The sequence below is a fragment of the Lithobates pipiens genome, unplaced genomic scaffold (assembly GCF_037356315.1).
Source record: "Lithobates pipiens isolate NorthernLeopardFrog02 unplaced genomic scaffold, aLitPip1_a1.2 Scaffold_16, whole genome shotgun sequence".
NCBI classification, from domain to species: domain Eukaryota; kingdom Metazoa; phylum Chordata; class Amphibia; order Anura; family Ranidae; genus Lithobates; species Lithobates pipiens.
The window spans coordinates 490,073,744-490,096,886 of NW_027507748.1; positions in this window are offsets into that span (position 1 = coordinate 490,073,744).

Here is a 23,143-nt window from a genome sequence, read left to right on the forward strand (position 1 = left end):
GGAGAGAGCGACGTGTCAACATCTCCTGGAGAAGAAGAAGAAGAACAAGAAGAAGAACGGAAGGCGACCGGAAGGCGACCGGAAGGCGACCGGAAGGCGACCGGAAGGCGACAGCGGCGACAGAAGACTGGGCCACCGCCTCTAAAAGAGCTATAAGAAGGCGCGGTGGCCCGGCAGAAGAACGGAAGGCGGCAGCGGCGACAGAAGACCGGGCCACCACCTGTAAAAGAGCTATAAGAAGGCGCGATGGCCCGGCAGAAGAACCGAAGAGGGGGACAAGACCCCCGAAGTCGGGAGAAGAGGCCGGCGGCGGGGAGGAAGAAAGCCGGACTCCTCCGCTAGCAAAAGAGCTACAAGAAGATAGCGGAGGAGTCCGGCGAGAAGACCCCCGAAGACGGAAGACCCCCGGAGCTGTGCAATAAAATATTTTATCTCGTGTGTTGTGTTTTTTTTTGGGTACTTTTATTTTACAGGTGAATGGGTAGGGGTACATTGTACCCCATACTCATTCACATAGGGTGGGGGGCCGGTATCCGGGGGCCCCCTTATTAAAGGGGGCTCCCGGATTCCGATAAGCCCCCCGCCCGCAGACCCCGACAACCAACGGCCAGGGTTGTCGGGAAGAGGCCCTTGTCCTCATCAACATGGGGACAAGGTGCTTTGGGGTGGGGGGGCCGCGCGGCCCCCCCTTCCCCAAGGCACCCCCATGTTGAGGGCACGCGGCCTGGTACGGCTCGGGAGGGGGGGCGCGCTCGCTCGCCCCCCTTTCCTGGCCGGCCGGGTAGCGTGCTCGGACAAGGGTCTGTTGTGGACTTTGGGGGGATCCCCACGCCGATTTTTTTCGGCGTTGGGGTTCCCCTTTAAGTCCATACCAGGCGGCGGGGCCCGCGACGTCTCCTTCGCGGGCCCCGCCTACCTGGAGACGCGCTCGAAATGAGCAGACTTTCCTCCGAGCGGGAACAGTTTGCTCATTTCGAAAGTGGCCTACACACGGGCGGACTGTCCGCTCAAACCAAGTTTCAGCGGACAGTTTTTCGGAATTTCCGAAAAACTTTGTTCGTCAAACTGTCCGCTGAAACTGTCCGCTGAAGCCCCACACACGAGCGGACTGTCCGCTGAAACACTGTTCAGCGGACAAAGTTGAGCGAACAGTCCGCCCGTGTGTACGCGGCCTAAGTGTTTTTTGGTGTTTTCTTGACTTGTGTTTTGATGATGTTATTTTATGACTTGTTAGTTTGTGAATTTTGTTTTAATGATATTTCAAATAAAAGAATAAAAAAAAAATCATAGGACAAAACAGATTTGAACTGTACAGTTTACTTTTTTTTATAATATAGAACAACCAATATGTGTATAGCAATAGAAGGATGGGCTGTGTGCTTTCAGACTGTTTTGCTGATGTTTTACTAAAGCTTATGTTTGTACAGCACTGATCATGTACAGATAACCAAATGTATTTCTCACAATATGCTTACTATGCATCCGTGTTGCATGTGGACATGTATGCAAGAGTATATCCAGTCACTTTTCTCATATTTTTTGCAATGAAGTGCACACTCCAGTGTTTTAAATGTACACCAACTAAAACATTTTTTATTTATTTTTTATGAGAGGATGTTTAATTTCTTTTATTTCATGTCTTTATGTATGTATATTAGTTCATGTCGTTATTTTTTGTATGTATACAGTATTTATCCTATTTTCATAGCTGACAGTAAAGAATTAGACAATCCCCTGTATTTTCAATGTTGACAGGCCTAAAGAAAGAGGCCGAGCTTTTGCATGTGGAGGTAGTCAGGAGTGAGCAGATTCTGCAGGACAAAGCGGTAGTCAGGCCTCATCATCAAGAGGCCAGACATGTCTGCCTTTTCTGTATGTAAGTGCTATACAGCAAGAGCATGCTGAGGCGGTAGTTGAGTGGCTGACAAAGCCCTTGTCTTCTACATCCTCCCAGATGCAGAGCAGCAACTTTTCTGCTACTCCTGCAAATGCTCCCTCTTCTTCATCCTCATCCTCTGCTAATACCACCATAACCCTCCAAACTTGTGAGGACAAGTCAACAGAATTACTTTAGAACACCATCACTCACTTGACCAGGCAGGTGTCTCTTCCACAGCTGCTGGAGTGGAAGAGAAAATTGACCAATAATCAACTCCATGCCCAGTATCTCAATTCCAGCTTGTCAAAATTGCTGGCTTTAAAGCTGCTCCCATTCCAGTAGGTGGAGTTGGTCCCCTTCTGCAAGTGTATGACATATGCTTCACCACAGCAGCAGGTAACCAGCTGCCATCTTTTGCCCAAAAGGTCATCCCTGCCCTCAACTAACATGTGGAAGGTAATATATTTGTGTTATCGGACTGCAGTGTCAATGGCAGGGCCCAAATGACCACAGACATGTGGTCCAGCAAGCATGTGCAAGGACATTACATTTGCTTCATGACCCACTGGGAAAATTTGCGGTCGGCTGGAAAGCATGCACGGCTGGTCAATCTTCTGGAGCTAGTGGTGCTGTCCCCTTTTTGCCCATTGTTCAAGGTGACAGCGCAGTCACCCCTACCCCCTCCTTCTATATTATCTTCACCTCTGATTCCTTAGAACCACCAGCCACTGCTGTAAGTGCCCTTGAGTCTATTGAACAGTCCAGGAAACATGTTTCCAAGATGTTTTTCAGTTGGTATGCTTGAGGGGCAGAATAAACACTGAGCCAGGCCTGGCTGACCCTATGCCATCTTGTTCCAGGAAAGGCTATGTGTAACAATCACACTGACAAGCTGTCCACCATTCAACAAGGAAAGCTTTCCCACATATCTTGCCTGGCTCATGTCCTAAAGCTGTTGTTTCATAAGTTCCTAGATAGGGACCCTGACCTCCAGAATGTCCTGCAGCAGACTAGAACAGTGCATGGCCACTTTTGGTGGTAAAACGCTATGAGTGCCTGCCTGACCAAAATGCACCATCAACACAACCTGCCTGTTAATTTTCTTATACTCAATACACTCATGCACTGGAATTCAATGTCTTCCATGCTGCAGCAGCTGTGCCCGCACCAGTGGACAATCAATAAGTATTTTTGTGAGCATAGGATGAGGACTGGAGAGCAGGATTTTTTTTAACATGTCAGTGGCTTCTGATTCAGGACTTCTGCAGCATGTTATCTATATCTGAACATGTTCCCGGAGGGGGAGGATTAGTGACATGATCCCTTTGGTGTTCCTGTTGGAGCACACATTCCATGGTATATAGACTGGTCAATTGTAGCTAAGCACCAACAGTGATGATTTTAAGCTTTAGGTAATAGTGGCAGACTTGCCTACTTGTATTTCTGTAATACCACACTTTCCGTGCTAGCTCATAACATTTTAAGAGGAACTTTACCCACAACGACTTGCAAAAAATAATGTACTTTAACAAAGAACATACATTCCATGTTAATATTTATGCTGGCAAAATTAGTGTGTGCTGTATATTTCCACCAGCATTCTTCCTGTTTCTTCTTGCTGGAGGCTGCCATTTTTCTGAAGCCTAGAGCCCCTGAACAGCAGTAAATCTTTACACAGTCAGCAGATCAGCCTTTAGTGGGTCTGATTTTTGGTACAGTTCCTAAAGATAGAGAGCAACTGAGCATGTGAAGAAGAGGGTGAGCTAGGGCATTCATTGATTTTTAACAGTATAGATACTTTAAGTGGCTAAAGTGATCGAGTGGGACATAATTGTCTGACTAATCTTCCACTTTAAGGCAAGATCAACAGGTATTTTGAAACTTATTAACTAGATATAACAACATGCTTTCAACAGTATATTTAGAATACCAAAAGGGTAAACAACAAAACAGAATTTATCGAATGATTAATTCACTCTGCAAAAGAGGCATTTTTACATTTAAATATATTGTACACTTTGTTTATGGTGGAGGGCCGAACATCTGTGAAATCAGAAACACCCCTATCATCAAGCATGCCTATACAGTAATTGTAGCATTTTCTACTTGCTCTTATACATTTACTTTTGGTAAATTGGGCCCATGTAATCTTTCTACTCTGGGCGGTTGTAAGGATTTTAGCAAGCTGGAGATGCAACAAGACTATTTTTGTTTCAAAATAACTGGGACTAAAATTGGACTAGTGCTATATTATTTATAAATGCAGAATTTCATAAAATGCTTTTATGACCTCTAGCTAGTGTGCAAATTAAATGTTAATTTGCAATTGAAACCACTTTCATGTATATATTGCAGCTTTAACAAAATATTGCACTTGGCAGAACAAATCTGGAAGTTTATGAAACTATATCTATAAACAATGGCATTACCTTTCCATGAGATGACATGACATTTTCTAAGGTGACATCTTTGGTTTTCTGTGCAGCAAATTTGAACTCTGGCATTTTATTATGGAGGGAATGTGTTCTCTTCTTTTATTATAATGTAATAATTCATTCATAAATAAAATATCATGTCAACTGAAATTTACATAAAAATACAGTTTAGGTAATTAGGCACATGCTTCTATTCCATTTAGATTTCACTGAATAACGTCATCCAATGATGCTTAAAGTATAAACATATAAACTGACTCTTGACCTATAATTATCTCAGAATAAATGAATAGAATTTAAACTTGTCACTGACTTTAACCACTACTGTACCATAGCATGTCTATACACAGTGTAGTGGTGGCCCTTTATTTATCCAGTATTTATGATCAACACTGGATAAATAGCATTCGGGTGACTGATCCATAGGGTGATTGCTGTGTACCCACTTATCATTAGATGGCTAGGTACACTATTGAGACACTGTATCCAGTCGATATGAGTGGCTGGGTATTATGCATTTGCTATGATTGGTCATCATAACGGTCATATGGTACTACTTTCAGTGCTTGTACCTCCCCTTCTCCTTACAATAGAGAAAAGAGAGTTTCTGTAATTTGAAGGGGGCAGAGTGAACGGATCAGCAGCTGCAGCTGCTGATACATTCATTCTGTAGATGTGACACATTTTTTTTTTCTGCCCCCCTCCTCGCCAACACATACAATATCTAATAATGTGGCTAATGACCTGCAAATGAACCCCTCACCTCCCTTATCCTGCCCATCTGAACTTTAACCCCTTCAACTCAATCCTGTCAATGCATCTGACCAATATACAGTGCATTAAAAAAAGTATTCATACCCCTTGACATTTTCCACATTTTGTCATGTTACAACCAAAAACGTTAATGTATTCTATTGGGATTTGATAGACCAACACAAAGTGGCACATAATTGTAACGTGGAAGGAAAATGTTTTACAAATAAATATGTAAAAAGTGTTGCATGCATTTGTATTCAGCCCCCTTTACTCTGAAACCACTAACTAAAATCTAGTGGAACTAATTGCCTTCAGAAGTCTCCTAATTAGTTAATAGAATCCACCTGTGTGTAGTTTAATCCCAATATAAATAGAGCTGTTCTGTGAAGCCCTCATAGGTTTCTTACAGAACCTTAGTGAACAAACAGCAACATGATTACTTATGCCTCGCACACACGATCAAACAATCCGGTGGAAAAGTCCGGCGGACTTTTTTTACCCTAAAGTCCAGCGGACTAAGAAAGTATTTTTGCACTCCAATCTGTCCGCTGGACTCACATTTCAGCGGACAATCTGGCCGTGTGTGTGCCAGTCCGCCGCACTTTTGAAATGAACTGACTTTTCCCGTTCACTTTTCCCACTCATTTTGAGCGCGTCTCCAGGTAGCCGGGGCCAGCAAAGGAGGCGTTGCTGGCCCCGTCACCTGGTATGGACTTAAAGGGGAACACCTACGCCGAAAAATCAGCGTGGGGGTCCCCCCAGGTCCATATCAGACCCTTATCCGAGCACGCTACCCGGCCGGCCAGGAAAGGGGGTGGGGATGAGCGACCGCCCCCCTCCTCCTGAGCCGCACCAGGCCACATGCCCTCAACACGGGGGGTGCCACCCCAAAGCACCTTGTCCCCATGTTGATGAGGACAAGGGCCTCTTCCCAACAACCCTGGCCGTTGGTTGTCAGGGTCTGCGGGTGGAGGGCTTATCGGAATCCCTGGATCCCGGCCCCCCACCCTATGTGAATGAGTATGGGGTACAATGTAACCCTACCCATTCACCTGTGAAAAAAAGTAAAAAAAAACACAACACACAAGGGTTAAAATAGTTTATTGCACAGCTCCGGGGTCTTCTTCCGTCTTCGGGGGTCTTCTCGCCGGACTCCTCCGCTATCTTCTGCTCTTTTGCTAGCTTTTTCACTAGCGGAGGAGCCGGGCTTTCTTCTTCGCCGCCGCCCTCTTCTTCTGACTTCGGGGGTCTTGTCCCCCTCTTCGGTTCTTCTTCCTGGGCCACCGCGCCTTCTTATAGCTCTTTTACAAGCGTTGGCCCGGTCTTCTGCCGCCGCTGCTGCTGTCTCCGTCTTCTGTTCTTCTCTTACATTGTACCCCATACTCATTCACATAGGGTGGGGGTCCGTGATCCGGGGCCCCCTTATTAAAGGGGGCTCACGGATTCCGATAAGCCCTCTGCCTCATCAACATTGTGACAAGGTGCTTTGGAGTGGGGGGGGCGCGCGGCCTTCCCCAAGGCATCCCCCCATGTTGAGGGCACGCTGCCTGGTACGGCTCAGGAGGGGGGGCCGCTCGCTCAACCCCACCCCCTTTCCTGGTCGACCAGGTAGCGTGCTCGGATAAGGGTCTGATATGGACCTGGGGGGGACCCCCATGCCAATTTTTCGGCGTAGGTGTTCCCCTTTAAGTCCATACCAGGTGATGGGGCCAGTGACACCTCCTTCGCTGGCCCTGGCTACCTGGAGACGCGCTCAAAATGAGCACACTTTTCTCTGCGTGTGTGGGCAAGTCCGTTCATTTCAAAAGTACGGCGGATAGTCTGGCGGACTTAGTATGCCGTATTAATCCACTGAAAAAGTGGCGTGTGTGGGCAAGTAGCTTGTTCAAAAAGTCAGACGGACAGTCCGGCGGAAAGTCTGACAGACTAAGTCCGCTGGATAGTCTGCTACGTGTGTACGCGGCATTAGAAACACATAAGACAGGTCAGAAATAAAGTTGTGGAGAAGTTTAAAGCAGGATTAGGTTATAAAAAAAATAACCCAAGCTTTAAACATCTCATGGAGCACTGTTCAATCCATCATCCAAAAATGGAATGAGTATAGTACAACTGAAAACCTACCAAGACATGGACATCCACCTAAACTGACAGGCCAGGCAAGCAGAGCATTAATCAGAGAAGCAGCCAAGAGGCCCATGGTAACTCTGGAGGAGTTGCAGAGATCCACAGCTCAGTTGGGAGAATCTGTCCACAGGACAACTATTGTACTCCACAAATCTGGCCTTTATGGAAGAGTGGCAAGAGGAAAGACATTGTTGAAAGAAAACCATACACATTCCCATTTCCAGTTTGCGAGAAGCCATGTGGGACACAGCAAACTTGTGGAAGAAGGTGCTCTGGTCAGATAAGATCAAAATTGAACTATTTGGCCTAAAAGCAAAGTGCTATGTGTGGTGGAAAACTGACACTGCACCTAACCCTGAACACACCATCCTCACAGTGAAAATGGTGGTGGCAGCATTATGTTGTGTGGATGCTTTTTTTCAGCAAGGACAGGGAAGCTGGTTGATAGGAAGATGGATAGAGCTAAGTTCAGGACAATCTTAGAAGAAAACCTGTTAGGGTCTGCAAAAGACTTGAGACTGGGGCGGAGGTTCACCTTCGAGCAGGACAACGACCCTAAACATACATCCAGAGCTACAATGGAATGGTTTAGATCAAAGCATATTCATATGTTAGAATGGCCCAATCAAAGTCCAGACCTAAATCCAATTGAGAATCTGTGGCAAGACACTCTCTATCCAATCTGACTGAGCTTAAGCTATTTTGCACAGAAGAATGGGCAAAATGTCACTCTCTATATGTGCAAAGTGGGTAGAGACATACCCAAAAAGAATTACAGCTGTAACTGCAGTGAAAGGTGGTTATACAAAGTATTGACTCAGGGGGGCCGAATAGAAATGCACACCACACTTTTACATATTTATTTGTAAAAAAAATTGTGAAAAAGATTTAATTTTCATTTTCCTTCCAATTCACAATTATATGCCATTTTGTGTTGGTCTATCACATAAAATCCCAATAAATTACATTTACGTTTTGGTTATAACCTGACAAAATGTGGAAAAATTCAAGGGGTAGGAATACTTTTTCAAGGCACTATATTAACCCTTTCATTGCCTCCCCCCTATCTGCATGACATGTACACTATAGACATGTGTGCCGTCAATAAATTTGTTTTGTTTCGTTCCGTTCCATTTCGTATTAGCCGTTAATTTGCATTTTGCGTAATTCGTGTCCGAAATACAATTTGGATTCGTACGAAATACGAAAGTTTGCTACATTTTTGTAACAATTACGAATGTTCGTTATGATGAATTTAAAAAGCAAAAAATACCTTTCTCAAAATGGCAGTCTTCGACTCATTATACTCATTATGAGGGGCTCCCACCATCCCTGTGCTTTGCTGACTTCCTCCTGGGGCTGTTCCCCTGCTGTGCTCATTATGAGGGGCTCCCACCATCCCTGTGCTGTGCTGACTTCCTGGGTTTGTAACCCTGCTGTGTTCATTATGAAAGGCTCACACCATCCCTGTGCTATGTTCATTAGGAAGTGCTCCAACCATCCCTGTGCTATGTTCATTATGAGGGGCTCCCACCATCCCTGTGCTGTGCTGACTTCCTGGGTTTGTAACCCTGCTGTGCTCATTATGAGAGGCTCCCACTATCCCTGTGCTGTGACAAATTCCTGGGTTTGTGCCCCTGCTGTGGTAATTATGAGGGGCTCCCACCATCCCTGTGCTGTGCTGACTTCCTCTTGGGGCTGTACCCCTACTATGCTCATTATGAGGGGCTCCCACCATCCCTGTGCTGTGCTGACTTCTTCCTGGGGCTGTACCTCTGCTGTGCTCATTATGAGGGGCTCCAACCATCCCTGTGCTGTGCTTATTATGAGGGTCTCCCACCATCCTTGTGCTGTGTTGTCTTTCTCCTGGGGGTGTACCCCTACTGTGCTCATTATGAGGGGCTCCCACCATCCCTGTGCTGTGCTGACTTCCTGGGTTTGTAAGCCTGCTTTGCTCATTATGAGAGGTTCCCACCATCCCTGTGCTGTGCCAAATTCCTGGGTTTGTGCCCCTGCTGTGCTCATTATGAGGGGCTCCCACCATCCCTGTGCTGTGCTGACTTCCTCCTGGGGCTGTACCTCTGCTGTGCTCATTATGAGGGGCTCCCACCATCCCTGTGCTGTGCTGACTTCTTCCTGGGGCTGTACCTCTGCTGTGCTCATTATGAGGGGCTCCCACCATCCCTGTGCTGTGCTCATTATGAGGGGAACCCACCATCCCTGTGCTGTGCTCATTATGAGGGGCTCCCACCATCCTTGTGCTGTTCTCATTATGAGGGGCTCCCACCATCCCTGTGCTGTGCTGACTTCTTCCTGGGGCTGTACCTCTGCTGTGCTCATTATGAGGGGCTCCCAACATCCCTGTGCTGTGCTCATTATGAGGGGCTCCCACCATCCCTGTGCTGTGCTCATTATGAGGGGCACCCACCATCCCTGTGCTGTGCTCATTATGAGGGGTTCCCACCATCCTTGTGCTGACTTCCTCCCAGGGCTGTACCCCTGCTGTGCTCATTATGAGGGGCTCCCACCATCCTTGTGCTGTTCTCATTATGAGGGGCTCCCACCATCCCTGTGCTGTGCTGACTTGCTGGGTTTTTTAATTTATCATAATCATAATTATTATTACAATAATAAAACAATATTAATGAAATTTCTTATTTTGTCCGATTCTGAATCTCCCATTGACTACCAGTACCAGTCTCCCACTCCCATATTAAAAAAGGTAGTTTTTCCAACCCTCACTCAGCAGCAGAAGAAAACCTCTGATTGGTCAACAAAACACCAGTCACGTTTCCGTTGTAACGGAATTTGGATCCGAAATTCGTCAACAAAGTTTCGTATTTCATTTACAATTTGGAAGCATAGCAATTCGTATTTCAGATGCTTCCGAATCTACACATTTTTTTTAAATTCGAATTTTCAATTCGTACAAAACGAACCTGCACATGTCGAGTACATTATCAAATTTAGTGCACAGTTACCAAGCACTGTGTTTAGTCCTCTCAGTAGTGGCCTGTTTATGCATTGCTAAAAAATTGTATTACTTTGGAGTGTCTACTTTCCCAAAAAAAGGGACATTTTATTTTTTTTATTTTTTTTAATAGACAATAGGAGTGTGTTTTCATTGTTCCTTTTATACAAAAAAAATGGTTATTAAATACCATCAAAAGAAATCTCTATATGTCTCAAAAAAGTATCTAAAATTTATTTGGATGCATTGTTACATAATGGAATAATTGTCAAAACTGAAAAAAGGCCTGGTAATGTATTGAGTACATGATTGTATGAGTATATAAATATTACAGACTGGTATGCAAGTGGATAAATAATAAAAAAAAATGTTGAACTGGAGTCATAAAAGTAGTAGAAATAGTTGTTTGCCTACTCTTAAATTAGGATGGCACTAAAATGATCTGGTCTTATATTCCAATATGTTTCTTTGTCATTAATGATAAGCTGAATGCCCCATGTTCAGGGTAGGTTTGTCAACTTAATAAATGTTTCAGTGCTGAATCTGAACCCTACTGAAATCAATCAGATATGAATCTTAGAAATCATAACATCCTTTTTCTGGGCTATCAAGAAAGGTATTGTTAAACAAAGGACACAAGAAGCTCTGGAAGTGCTCTGGGGGACATGTAGTAAAAAAAAAAAAAAAAAAAAAAAAAAAAAACATAAATATATCTTTAGCAGAGTTAGGATATTCTCAGGTGGCTTAACTACTTAAGCCCAGGACCATTTTGCAGGCCAAAGACCACAGCACTTTTTGCGACTCAGTACTGCGTCGCTTTAACTGACAATTGCCCAGTCATGCGATGTGGCTCCCAAACAAAATTGATGTCCTTTTTTTCCCCATAAATAGAGCTTTCTTTTGGTGGTATTTGATCACCCCTGTGGTTGTTATTTTTTGCGGTATAAACAAAAAAAGCAACAATTTTGAAAAAAAAGCATTATTTTTTACATTTTGCTATAATAAATATCCCCAAAAATATATAAAAATAAAAAAAAATTCTCCTCAGTTTAGGCCGATACATATTCTTCTACATATTTTTGGCAAAAAAAATCACAATAAGCGATTATTTATTGGTTTGCGCAAAAGTTATAGTGTTTACAAAATAGGGGATAGTTTTATGGCATTTTTATTAATAATAATTTTTTTTTTTTACTAGTAATGGCGGCAATCAGCGATTTTTATCATGACTGTGACATTATGGCGGACACATCGGACATTTTTGACACATTTTTGGGACCATTGTCATTTATACAGTAGGCTTGTGAAATTCGTTTCGTAACTAATCTAAATTCGGACGAATTTTGCATCTTTCGGACATTCGGATGTATCCGAATGTCCGAATAAAAAAATAACGAATAACAACGAATACGAAAGAAATATGAATGAAAGAATGAATTCGAATGAATTTGACATGATTCGGTAATTCTTTGAAGATCTAATGAAACAAAAGGTCAGCTCAAAGTAAATCTTATAGTCCAATCAGCTAATTAATTTTGTGCCGGAGGATGGATTACTGGCAAAGTGCATTCCTGCGAACTGAGTTAGAAGGGTATTGTATTGTATTTGAGCAGAGGAGAAGAGACGTTGTCATTGTGTGTGTTAAAAGATTCAATAAACCAGCAAGTTCCCTATTAGGGGTGTCGGGATGGGGGCTCCTGGGAGTTACCCTAATAGTCCTACCTGGTGGGCTCTCCCGGGGGGGACACCCTCGGTTTACCTCTTATTGATGTAGCCCCTCGATAAGGAAGGGCTTGCCGACTGTACACTCTTGATAGTATCTGTTTTTCACTAATGTCTCATGTTTTTTTACTTACATTGTGACAGCAGGCCTTCCCTGCTACTGCTAGTTTGTGTACTGTTTTACGTATGTAAGTGCCTTTAATATAAAATAAAATATTTTGAAAGTAAAAGATTCAATAAACAAACGACTTTCCAAACTACGAATCACTATCACGAATGTCTATACATACATAAATAGCTAATTTCAACGAATACGAGCGAACAAATTCGACACTCTACGAATAATAACGAATTATTCAAAAACGTATTAACCACTAATTGGCAGTGTTTTTTGCTTACTAGTAATGGCGACGATCAGCGTTTTTTATCGTGACTGTGACATTATGGTAGACATACCGGACATTTTTGACACATTTTGGGACCATTGTCATTTATACAGCAATCAATGCTATACAAATGCACTGATTCCTGTTTAAATGACACTGGCAGTGAATGGGGTTAACCACTAGGGGGCAGTGTAGGGGTTAAGTGAGCCCTGGGGAGTGTTTCTAACTGTGGGGGTGTGTGGCTGTGTATGACATGTCAATGATCTCTGCTCCGATCACAGGGAGCAGAGATCAGTGACACTGTCACTAGGCAGAATGGGGAGATGCTTGTTTACATTAGCATCTCCCCATTCTTCCTCCCCGTAAGACGATCGCGGGTATTCCAGCAGCGATCAAGTCTGTGGGACCCATGATCGGATTCACGGAGGTCCCATCCGGCGTGCACACGATTGCCACGGTGGCAAATTTAAGGGGACGTACCTGTACGCCCATTTGCCTGTTTGTGCCATTCTGCTGACGTACATCGGCATGCACCGGTCGGCAAGTGGTTAAATGTCAAAATTAGGAAATTGCAGCTAATTTAAATAATATACTTTAGGGATGCCTCAAAGCTGTACATGGAGTTACAGAATATTAGAGGAAAAGACTCAGTGACACAGCATTGTTGCATCAAATAAATTTAATGTGTAAAAAATAGTTTTTTTTTATATATTATAATTGGCTTCTATGCAGCAGTAACAACAACAAAATATAATTGATTTCTACTCAAAAAAGTGGCAGTTCTTTGTGTTTCAGTGATAGACCACAATTAAATGATGAAAGTAGCAGAGATAATATAGCAAACATGTATTACAAAGTATATTCTAGATAACGCTATCAACATAATACAAATTGCCAAACAGTTTAAAAACAAGTCACGTAGAATAGCTTGAGATCTTCTTTTTGATACCACACTGTACAAAGCTAGGAAAGGATCAATCCAGAGTTCACCAAAACACCTCAAAAATACAAGCCTGCATTCTAGAGGGGAAAATGTTATGCTGTTCAAAAAAACGACATTGCCGTGTTTCAAACACAACAGCCAAACATGGCACAATGTATGATATTTCAAAGACAGCAGCCATAACTATTGAAAAAATTCCATGCACATAATGCAAGGCAGCATTTATGTCTTGGCACTATTTTAGAGGAAGAGCTCAGGCATACTTTATTGTGAAATAATTCAGTTTATTATGTCACAATCATGAGCCAGACACATTTCATAGACACACCGTACAGCATGTTTTTACCAATGGAAGACTGAGCAGGTTTTATCATGAACAAAAAAAAAGTCAGAGTGTGCTGTCCACAAGGTTTAGGAGTGTGTCTATGAGAATGTTTGACCATTCTTCCAGAAGCGCATTTGCGAGGTCAGGCACTGATGTGGACGAGAAGGCCTGGCTCGCAGTCTCCACTCTAATTAATCTCAAAGGTGTTTTATCAGGTTGAGGTCATAACTCTGTGCAGGCCAGTCAAGTTCCTTTACCCCAAACTCACACACCCATGTCTTTATGGATCTTGCCTTGTGGACTGGTCCAAATCATTTGGTGGATGGGGATTATGGTGTGGGTATTTTTTGCAGGGGTTGAGCTTGGCCCCTTAGTTCCAGTGAAGGGAACTCTTAAGACATCAGCATACCAAGTGTAAGAGAAGTCCGGCTAACATACGTGTGCCTGCGTATAAGTACGGGCGCACCAGTGTAAAGAAGGACTTGCATTGGCACGTGTGCGCACAGGCACACGCCAAAGCGCACGCCAATGCATGCATGTGGGTGCCTGCTAATGCACGCACATGCGCACGTATGGGCGCCAAGTAGTTATTTAAACTGAGCACAGACACATGAACTTTGCTGAGTGGGCTTCACCTGAACCTTCTCCTTGATTCCGGCCTGCCTACCTGATCCCAGATTGTGTTTGACTCTGCCATTGCCTGATGCTCTTGTACCTTACTGCCCATCTATGTACCAAACCCGGCCCGTGTCCTGTCTCTGCCTCTGCCTTTCGTCTTGGTACCTGCTCTGTCCAGCTGTTGATGATCTCCTGGCTTACGTCCTGGCTACGCCTCCATCTGCTGATCCAGCAATATGGAGCTCTGATCCTCAGAGCTTGTCCAGTCCTCTACAGCCATCTGGTTCCTATCAAGGTCCAGCCAGCACCATCCACTACATCGACCCTCATGCCACTCTGTGTCCTTCACTCCCTGTCACCACTATTAGGGGTGTCAGACAGGAGGTGCAAGAAAAGCCCCCTCTCCAGCTTGATCTCCACCAGGTACATGACACCAAGACATTTTGGACAATTTCATGCTCCCAACTTTATGGGAACAGTTTGAGGATGGCCCCTTCCTATTCTAACATGACCAGTGCACAAAGCAAGGTCCATAAAGACATGGATGAGCGAGTTTGGGGTGGAGGAACTGACTTGCCTGCATAGAGTCCTGACCGCAACCCGATAGAACATCTTTGGGATGAATAAGAGTGGAGAATGCCTGACACAAATGCGCTTCTGGAAGAATGGTCAAACATTCCTATAGACACATTCCTAAACCTTGTGGACAGCCTTCCCAGAAGAGTCGGAGCTGTTATAGTTGCAAAGGGTGAGCCAACCCAATATTGAACCCTATGGACTAAGACTGGGATGCCATTAGAGTTCATGTGCGTGTAAAGGCAGGTGCCCCAATTATTTTGGTAATATAGTTTATAAATTAGCATCAAAGCTAGTAAGGCCCCTTTCACACTGGGGCACTTTGCAAGCATTACAGTGCTAAAAATAGCACCTGCAAAGCGCCCTAAAACAGCCGCTGCTGTGTCTCCAGTGTGAAAGCCTCAAGGGCTTTCACACTGGAGCGGTGAGCTTGCAGGACACTGCAAGCAGCATCTTTGGAACAATGGGGCTGCGGTGTGTCACCCATCAGTGCCCACAAAGTGCACCTGTCACTGTTAAAGATTGCCATCAGCGGTGCACCTGTCACCTATCAGTGACCATCGCCAGTGACCGTCATCAGTGACCGCCATCAGTGACCATCATCAGTGACCCTCGTCTGTCACCTATCAGTGCCCACAAAGTGCACCTGTTACCCATCAGTGCCCACGAAGTGTACTTGTCACCCATCAGTGCCCAAAGTGTGCACTTGTCACCCATCTGTGCCCACAAAGTGCACCTGTCATCATAAAAGATTGCTATCAGCGGTGCACCTGTCACCCATCAGTGACCATCGCCAGTGACCATCATCAGTGACCGCCATCAGTGACCCTCATCTGTCACCTATCAGTGCCCACAAAGTGCACCTGTCACCCATCAGTGCCCACAAAGTGCACCTATCACCGTCAGAGACTGCTGTCATCGGGGGACTTGTCACCCATCAGTGACCATCACCAGTGACCGTCATCAGTGACCATCGTCAGTGACCCATCCATGACCCTCAACTGTCACCTATCAGTCACCATTAGGGATGAGTTTCGTGTTCGAGTCGAATGTACGTTCGACTCGAACATCGACTGTTCGCCCGTTTGGTGAATACCGAACGTTATGGGCCGTTCGTGCCAAATTCGTGTGGCGCTCATGGCCCACAATGCACTGCGCCATCGCAGTGCATTGCTGGCTCATGATTGGCCAAGCATGCACTGTGACCCCGCATGCTTGGCCAATCACACCGCCGGCAGCGAGGAGAGCCATGATTGGCCACAGGCAGGATGCCTGTGGCCAGTCATAGCTCAGGCTGTGTAGTACACACCCCACACTATATAAGGCCGCCAGCGCGGCGGCCTTGTGTAGTGTGTTGGCGTCTGTAGGAGTTAGTGGGTGTTCTGTGTACCTTCAACACAGTATACACCGATCGTTATCGGACGATTTTGCGTTCTTGCTCTTCTGTAGTGGGTGTTGTCTGCGTGCCCTGACCGCAGTATACACCATTATATCCACCACCTGTATAGCTAGCTATATTGCTCTTTTTTAATAGAGCTTGCAGTCAGTTGTAGGAGATTGTGCGTGCTGTCTGCGTGCCCTGACCGCAGTATACACCGTTATATCCACCTATATAGCTAGCTCTCTTGCTCTTTTTTAATAGAGCTTGCAGTCAGTTGTAGGAGACTGTGCGTGCTGTCTGCGTGCCCTGACCGCAGTATACACCATTATATCCACCTATATAGCTAGATATATTGCTCTTTTTTAATAGAGCTTGCAGTCAGTTGTAGGAGATTGTGCGTGCTGTCTGCGTGCCCTGACCGCAGTATACACCGTTATATCCACCTATATAGCTAGCTCTCTTGCTCTTTTTTAATAGAGCTTGCAGTCAGTTGTAGGAGACTGTGTGTGCTGTCTGCGTGCCCTTACCACAGAATACACCATTATATCCACCTATATAGCTAGCTATATTGCTCTTTTTTAATAGAGCTTGCAGTCAGTTGTAGGAGATTGTGCATGCTGTCTGCGTGCCCTGACCGCAGTACACACCGTTATATCCACCTATATAGCTAGCTATAGTGCTCTTTTTTAATAGAGCTTGCAGTCAGTTGTAGGAGATTGTGCGTGTTGTCTGCGTGTCCTGACCGCAATATACACCGTTATATCCACCTATATAGCTCTTCTCTAATTGAGCCATCTGCCATCTGCAGGAGTTAGTGGGTGTTGTGTGCCTCCAGCACAATATACACTACCCAATTGCTGGTTTTCCCATCTCCCTTCAGGCCATTACCATGTCTGGAAGGCCAACAAGGAGAGGCAGACAGGCGCGAGCCGATAAAAGAGGGCAAGCAGGCTCTGTGTCTAGAGACAACAGTGCTGGTCATGGACGCGGTGCATCGTCATCATCAGCACGTGGCCATGGGACACGCTTGTCCTTCTTTTCAGCAGCTGGAAATGTTGAATCGCAACATGCCGAAGACTTGGTAGAGTGGATGACCAAGCCCTCTTCATCCTCCTCATCCTCTCTCACCCAGGCTCATGGTACTAGCAAAGCAGCTGCCAATGCATCATCTTCCCTCCTCTCAATGTCATCATCAGTGACTCCTTCCCTAGACCCACCACGTCCTCCTGAGGAGTCTCCTGAACTCTTTGAGCACAGTGTTGGGTATATGCTCCAGGAGGATGCCCAGTGTTTTGTAGGCTCTGATGATGATACTCAGCTAGAGGAAGGCAGTAGCGTGAGCGCAGAGAGAGGGGATGCTCAAGAAGGACAGCAATCTGGCAGTTATGTTCCACAAGCTTCAGCATACTTCCAGGTTTGCTCCAGCGATGAAGAGGGAGTGGATGATGAGGGCACTAACTCCGAGTGGGTGCCTGGTTGGAGAGAGGAGGAGGAGGAGGAGGCACATGTTCAACGAGGCAGGATGCCCTCCGGGGGACAGCTTAGGAGCAGCACACCGACTGAATCACACCGCAGAGCTCTGCCTGTACAGGGCGCTGCCTCTGCGCGTTATTCTAAAAGTTCTTTGGTGTGGGCCTTTTTTGAGATGAATGCATCAGATCACACTGCTGCTATTTGCAACATATGTCTCAAGCGTATCTCGCATGGCCAAAACATCAGCCTCTTGGGCACCACATGCTTGACCAGACATATGTTGACCTGCCATGCAGCTTGTTGGCAAGCGTACCTCAAAGACCCACACCAAAGAACAAACCGGACCTCTCCTTGCTCCTCATCAACTGGGATGTCTCCAACCCCACTAGACCTTCAGTCCTCTCTGAAACCTGCTCTGAGAGGAATGAAGGTGTAGAATTAGGCGTGTCACAACCAAGTGCTTCCAGGCACTCTGCTAGCAGTACACCGACGTCCGATTGTAGCAGGCAAATTTCCCTGCCCCAGCTGCTGGACCATCGAAAGAAGTTTACTCCCAGCCATCCACATACCCAGCGGTTGAATGCTAGCTTGGCTAAATTGCTAGCACTTCAACTGCTGCCTTTTCAGTTGGTAGACTCGGCCCCCTTCCGTGAGTTTGTACAATGTGCGGTTCCTCAGTGGCAGGTCCCCAAACGCCACTTTTCTCACGGAAGGTGATTCCGGCTCTCTACCAGCATGTGGAAGGCAATGTCATTGCCTCGCTAGACAGGGCGGTCAGCGGTAAGGTGCATATTACCGCTGACTCGTGGTCCAGCAGGCATGGCCAGGGACCTTACCTGTCTTTCACAGCCCATTGGGTCAATCTTCTGGCAGCTGGGAAGGATGTAGGACAAGGTGCAGTAGAGCTACTATTGGTTGTGACACACCTCTCTCCTCTACCCCCTCCTCTTCTTCTTCCTCCATGGCCTCTTCCAATGTTCTCAGACCCAGCGGTGCTCCGTAGGCGTTCCAGGGGAAAAACGATGCCATGCCGTGCTTGGGCTGGTTTGTTTGGGGGACAGGAGCCACACTGGGGCGGATGTTTTGTCAGCTCTGCAGGTGCAGGCTGAGAGGTGGTTGACGCCACGCCAGCTTAAGCCAGGAAAGGTGGTTTGCGACAATGGCACCAACCTCCTCTCCGCCCTCCGACAGGGACAACTGACCCATGTGCCCTGTGTAGCTCACGTCCTTAACCTGGTGGTGCAGCGGTTCTTGGGCAGGTACCCGGGCTTACAGGATGTTCTGAAGCAGGCCAGGAAAGTCTGTGTGCATTTCCACCGATCATTTAATGCCTGTGCTCGGCTGGCTGAGCTCCAAAAGGAGTTGAACCTGCCCAAGAACCGCCTTATCTGTGACATGCCCACCAGGTGGAACTCAACGTTGGCCATGCTGCAGCGGCTGCACACGCAGCAGAGGGCCATCAATGAGTACCTGTGCGACTACGGCACCAGGACAGGGTCAGGGGAGCTCGGTTTTTTCTCACCACGCCAGTGGGGCATGATCAGGGATGCATGCACTGTCCTGTCACCGTTTGAGGAGGCCACAAGGATGGTGAGCAGTGACAGTGCACGCATCAGTGACACTGTACCTCTTGTCCACCTCTTGGAGCATACGCTGCGTGGAATAATGGACAGGGCACTTGAGGCAGAACAGAGGCAGGAAGAGGTGGACTTCCTTGCCTCTCAAGGCCCCCTTCATCCAGACAGTGTTCCTGCTGTGCCACCCATCACACAGGAAGAGGATGAGGAGGAGGAGGAGGATGATTGTGTCAGCATGGAGGTGGAGGCTGGCACTCAGCATCAGCAGCAGCAGCAGTCTTGTAGGGATGATTTACAGTCCCAAGAAACCCGTGGACTTGTACGTGGCTGGGAGGAGGTAGCTGCGGATCATGTTGTCCTTAGTGACCCAGAGGACTCCGGACCAAATGCCTCAGCTAACCTACGCTGCATTGCCTCCCTGATCCTGCAAAGCCTGCGGAAGGATCCTCGTTTTCTTCGGATCAAGGACAGGGGCCATTACTGGCTGGCCACTCTCCTTGATCCACGGTACAAGGGTAAGGTTGCCGACCTTATCTTGCCATCGCAGAGGGAGCAGAGGATGAGACATCTCTGGGAGGCCTTGCAGAAAGGTCTGTGCAACGCGTTCCCAGAGACTGGGAGGTTACAAACTCCTGGTCCTGGACAACGTGTTGCTGAGGCATCGGTCAGAAGGAGTGGTGAAGAAGGTGGCCGTCTGGCCGATGCGTTCAGACAATTTTTTAGTTTGCAGCCCCAAGGTAGGATCGGTTCCAGCAACCATCGCCAGCGTCTGATTTAAATGGTGCAGGAATACCTAGGGGCAAGGTCAGACTTGGACACCTTTCTCACCGAAAATCCTCTGGCTTACTGGGTCTTGAGGATGGATCACTGGCCAGAGCTTGCACAGTATGCATTTGAGCTACTGGCCTGTCCTGCATCCAGCGTTCTTTCGGAACGCACCTTCAGTGCTGCTGGTGGCTTTGTTACCGATCACAGGGTGTGCCTGTCCACCGACTCAGTTGATCGACTGACCTTCAACAAGATGAATCAGTCTTGGATCACCCACAGCTACCAAGCACCTGAAGCTGATGTAACCGAATAATTTTATTTGAAATATCACATCCCTTCAAGACTGCCTATGCTGATTCTGAGTGACTGTCCTGTTATGTTGATTGTCTATCCTCTTCCTCCTCCGCTGATATGTTGGAAGAACATTTTTGGTTCTGGGTGATGCCACCAGCCCAATTTTTCAGCCCCTGTTTAACAGGGGCGTGTAATTACAATTTTTGATGCAATGCTTTGCAGCAGGGCTCATTCCTGCACCACAACTAGAGTATATGGGAGAGGTTGCAGTGTCGTGGCACCAGCACCAGTGCCAGCAGCCCAATTTTTCTGCCCCTGTTTAACAGGGGCCTTTAATTACAATTTTTGATGCAATGCTTTGCAGCAGGGCTCATTCCTGCACCACAACTAGAGTATATGGGAGAGGTTGTAGTGTCGTGGCACCAGCACAAGTGCCAGCAGCCCAATTTTTCAGCCCCTGTTTAACAAGGGCGTTTAATTATAATTTTTGATGCAATGCTTTGCAGCAGGGCTCATTCCTGCACCACAACTAGAGTATATGGGAGAGGTTGTAGTGTCGTGGCACCAGCACAAGTGCCAGCAGCCCAATTTTTCAGCCCCTGTTTAACAAGGGCGTTTAACCACTTTCAGACCGGACCATTTTGCTGGTAAATGACCAGAGGTCTTTTTACACTTTGGCACTGCGCTGCTTTAACTGGTAATTGCGCGGTCATGCAATGTTGTACCCAAACAAAATTTGCGTCCTTTTCTTCCCACAAATAGAGCTTTCTTTTGATGGTATTTGATTGCCTCTGCGATTTTTATTTTTTGCGATATAAACGTAAAAAGACCGCAAATTTTGAAAAAAAATGATATTTTCTACTTTTTGTTATTAGAAAAATCCAATAAACTCAATTTTAGTCATACATTTAGGCCAAAATGTATTCAGCCACATGTCTTTGGTAAAAAAAAAGTCAATAATTGTATATTTATTGGTTTGCGCAAAAGTTGTCACATCTACAAACTAAGGTACGTTTTCTGGAATTTACGCAGCTTTTAGTTTACGACTGCCTATCTCATTTCTTGAGGTGCTAAAATGACAGGGCAGTACAAAACCCCCCCAAATGACCCCATTTTGGAAAGTAGACCCCCTAAGGAAATTGATAAGAGGCATGTTGAGCCCATTGAATATTTTATTTTTTTGCCTCAAGCGATTGAATAATGACAAAAAAAAATTTTTTTTTTTTTTTTTACACAAAGTTGTCACTAAATGATATATTGCTCACACATGCTATGGGCGTATGTGAAATGACACCCCAAAATAAATTCTGCTGCTTCTCCTGAGTACGGGGATACCACATATGTGGGACTTTTTGGGAGCCTAGCCGCGTACAGGGCCCCGAAAACCAAGCACCGCCTTCAGGCTTTCTAAGGGCGTAAATTTTTGATTTCACGCCTCACTACCTATTACAGTTTTGAAGGCCATAAAATGCCAAGATGGCACAAAACCCCCACAAATGACCCCATTTTAGAAAGTAGACACCCCAAGCTATTTGCTGAGAGGCATGTTGAGTCCATGGAATATTTTATATTTTGCCACAAGTTGCGGGAAAATTACAAACTTTTTTTTTTTTTTTTTTTTTTTCACAAAGTTGTCACTAAATGATATATTGCTCATGCATGCCATGGGCATATGTGAAATGACACCCCAAAATAAATTCTGCTGCTTCTCCTGAGTACGGGGATACCACATATGTGGGACTTTTTGGGAGCCTAGCCGCGTACGGGGCCCCGAAAACCAAGCACCGCCTTCAGGCTTTCTAAGGGCGTAATTTTTTGAGTTCACTTCTCACTACCTATTACAGTTTTGAAGGCCATAAAATGCCAAGATGGCACAAAACCCCCACAAATGACCCCATTTTAGAAAGTAGACACCCCAAGCTATTTGCTGAGAGGCATGTTGAGTCCATGGAATATTTTATATTTTGCCACAAGTTGCGGGAAAATTACAAACTTTTTTTTTTTTTCACAAAGTTGTCACTAAATGATATATTGCTCACGCATGCCATGGGCATATGTGAAATGACACCCCAAAATAAATTCTGCTGCTTCTCCTGAGTACGGGGATACCACATATGTGGGACTTTTTGGGAGCCTAGCCGCGTACGGGGCCCCAAAAACCAAGCACCGCCTTCAGGCTTTCTAAGGGCGTTACAGTTTTGAAGGCCATAAAATGCCAAGATGGCACAAACCCCCCCCCCCAAATGACCCCATTTTAGAAAGTAGACACCCCTAAATTTAGGGGTACACTAGTGAGACTAGGTAATAAATGGCGGGTGCCCTGAAACTATAAAAAAATAACTAACCAACCAGCGTCACCTGTAACAGTTATATGGTGATCACTGGTGAAAGGGTTAACTAGGGGGCAATCAGGGGGCTTTATGCGGTAGTATATGGGGGTCCCTGGCGCTATAAAAAGCTGCGGCGAACCTAAATACCTACCTGCCTAACTAGCGTCACCTGTGACACTAATACAGCGATCAGAAAAACGATCGCTTATTAGGCTGGGTTCACACTGGAGCGATGCGGGAACGCCACGAATGCGCGGCGGGTTCCCGCATCGCATGCCTCCCGGCGGCAGTTCACACTGCCCTATGCGAACTGCTGGGAGTGTCAGTGAAATGTTAATGACACCCCCAGATCAGTTCGCATATCGCAGTGCGATCTGCAAACTTGGATCGCATGGTGTGAACACCCATGCGATCCGATTCTGCTGCGGACCAAAAAAAGGGTCCCGTGCGAGTTTGCGGCGGGTGCGGCGGGTGCGACACGAATTCAGCCATACTATCTGTATAGCTGAACTCGAATCGCACAGAGATCGGATGTGATTTGCACTGCAGTGCGGTGCGAATCACATCCGTTCTCATAAACCGCTG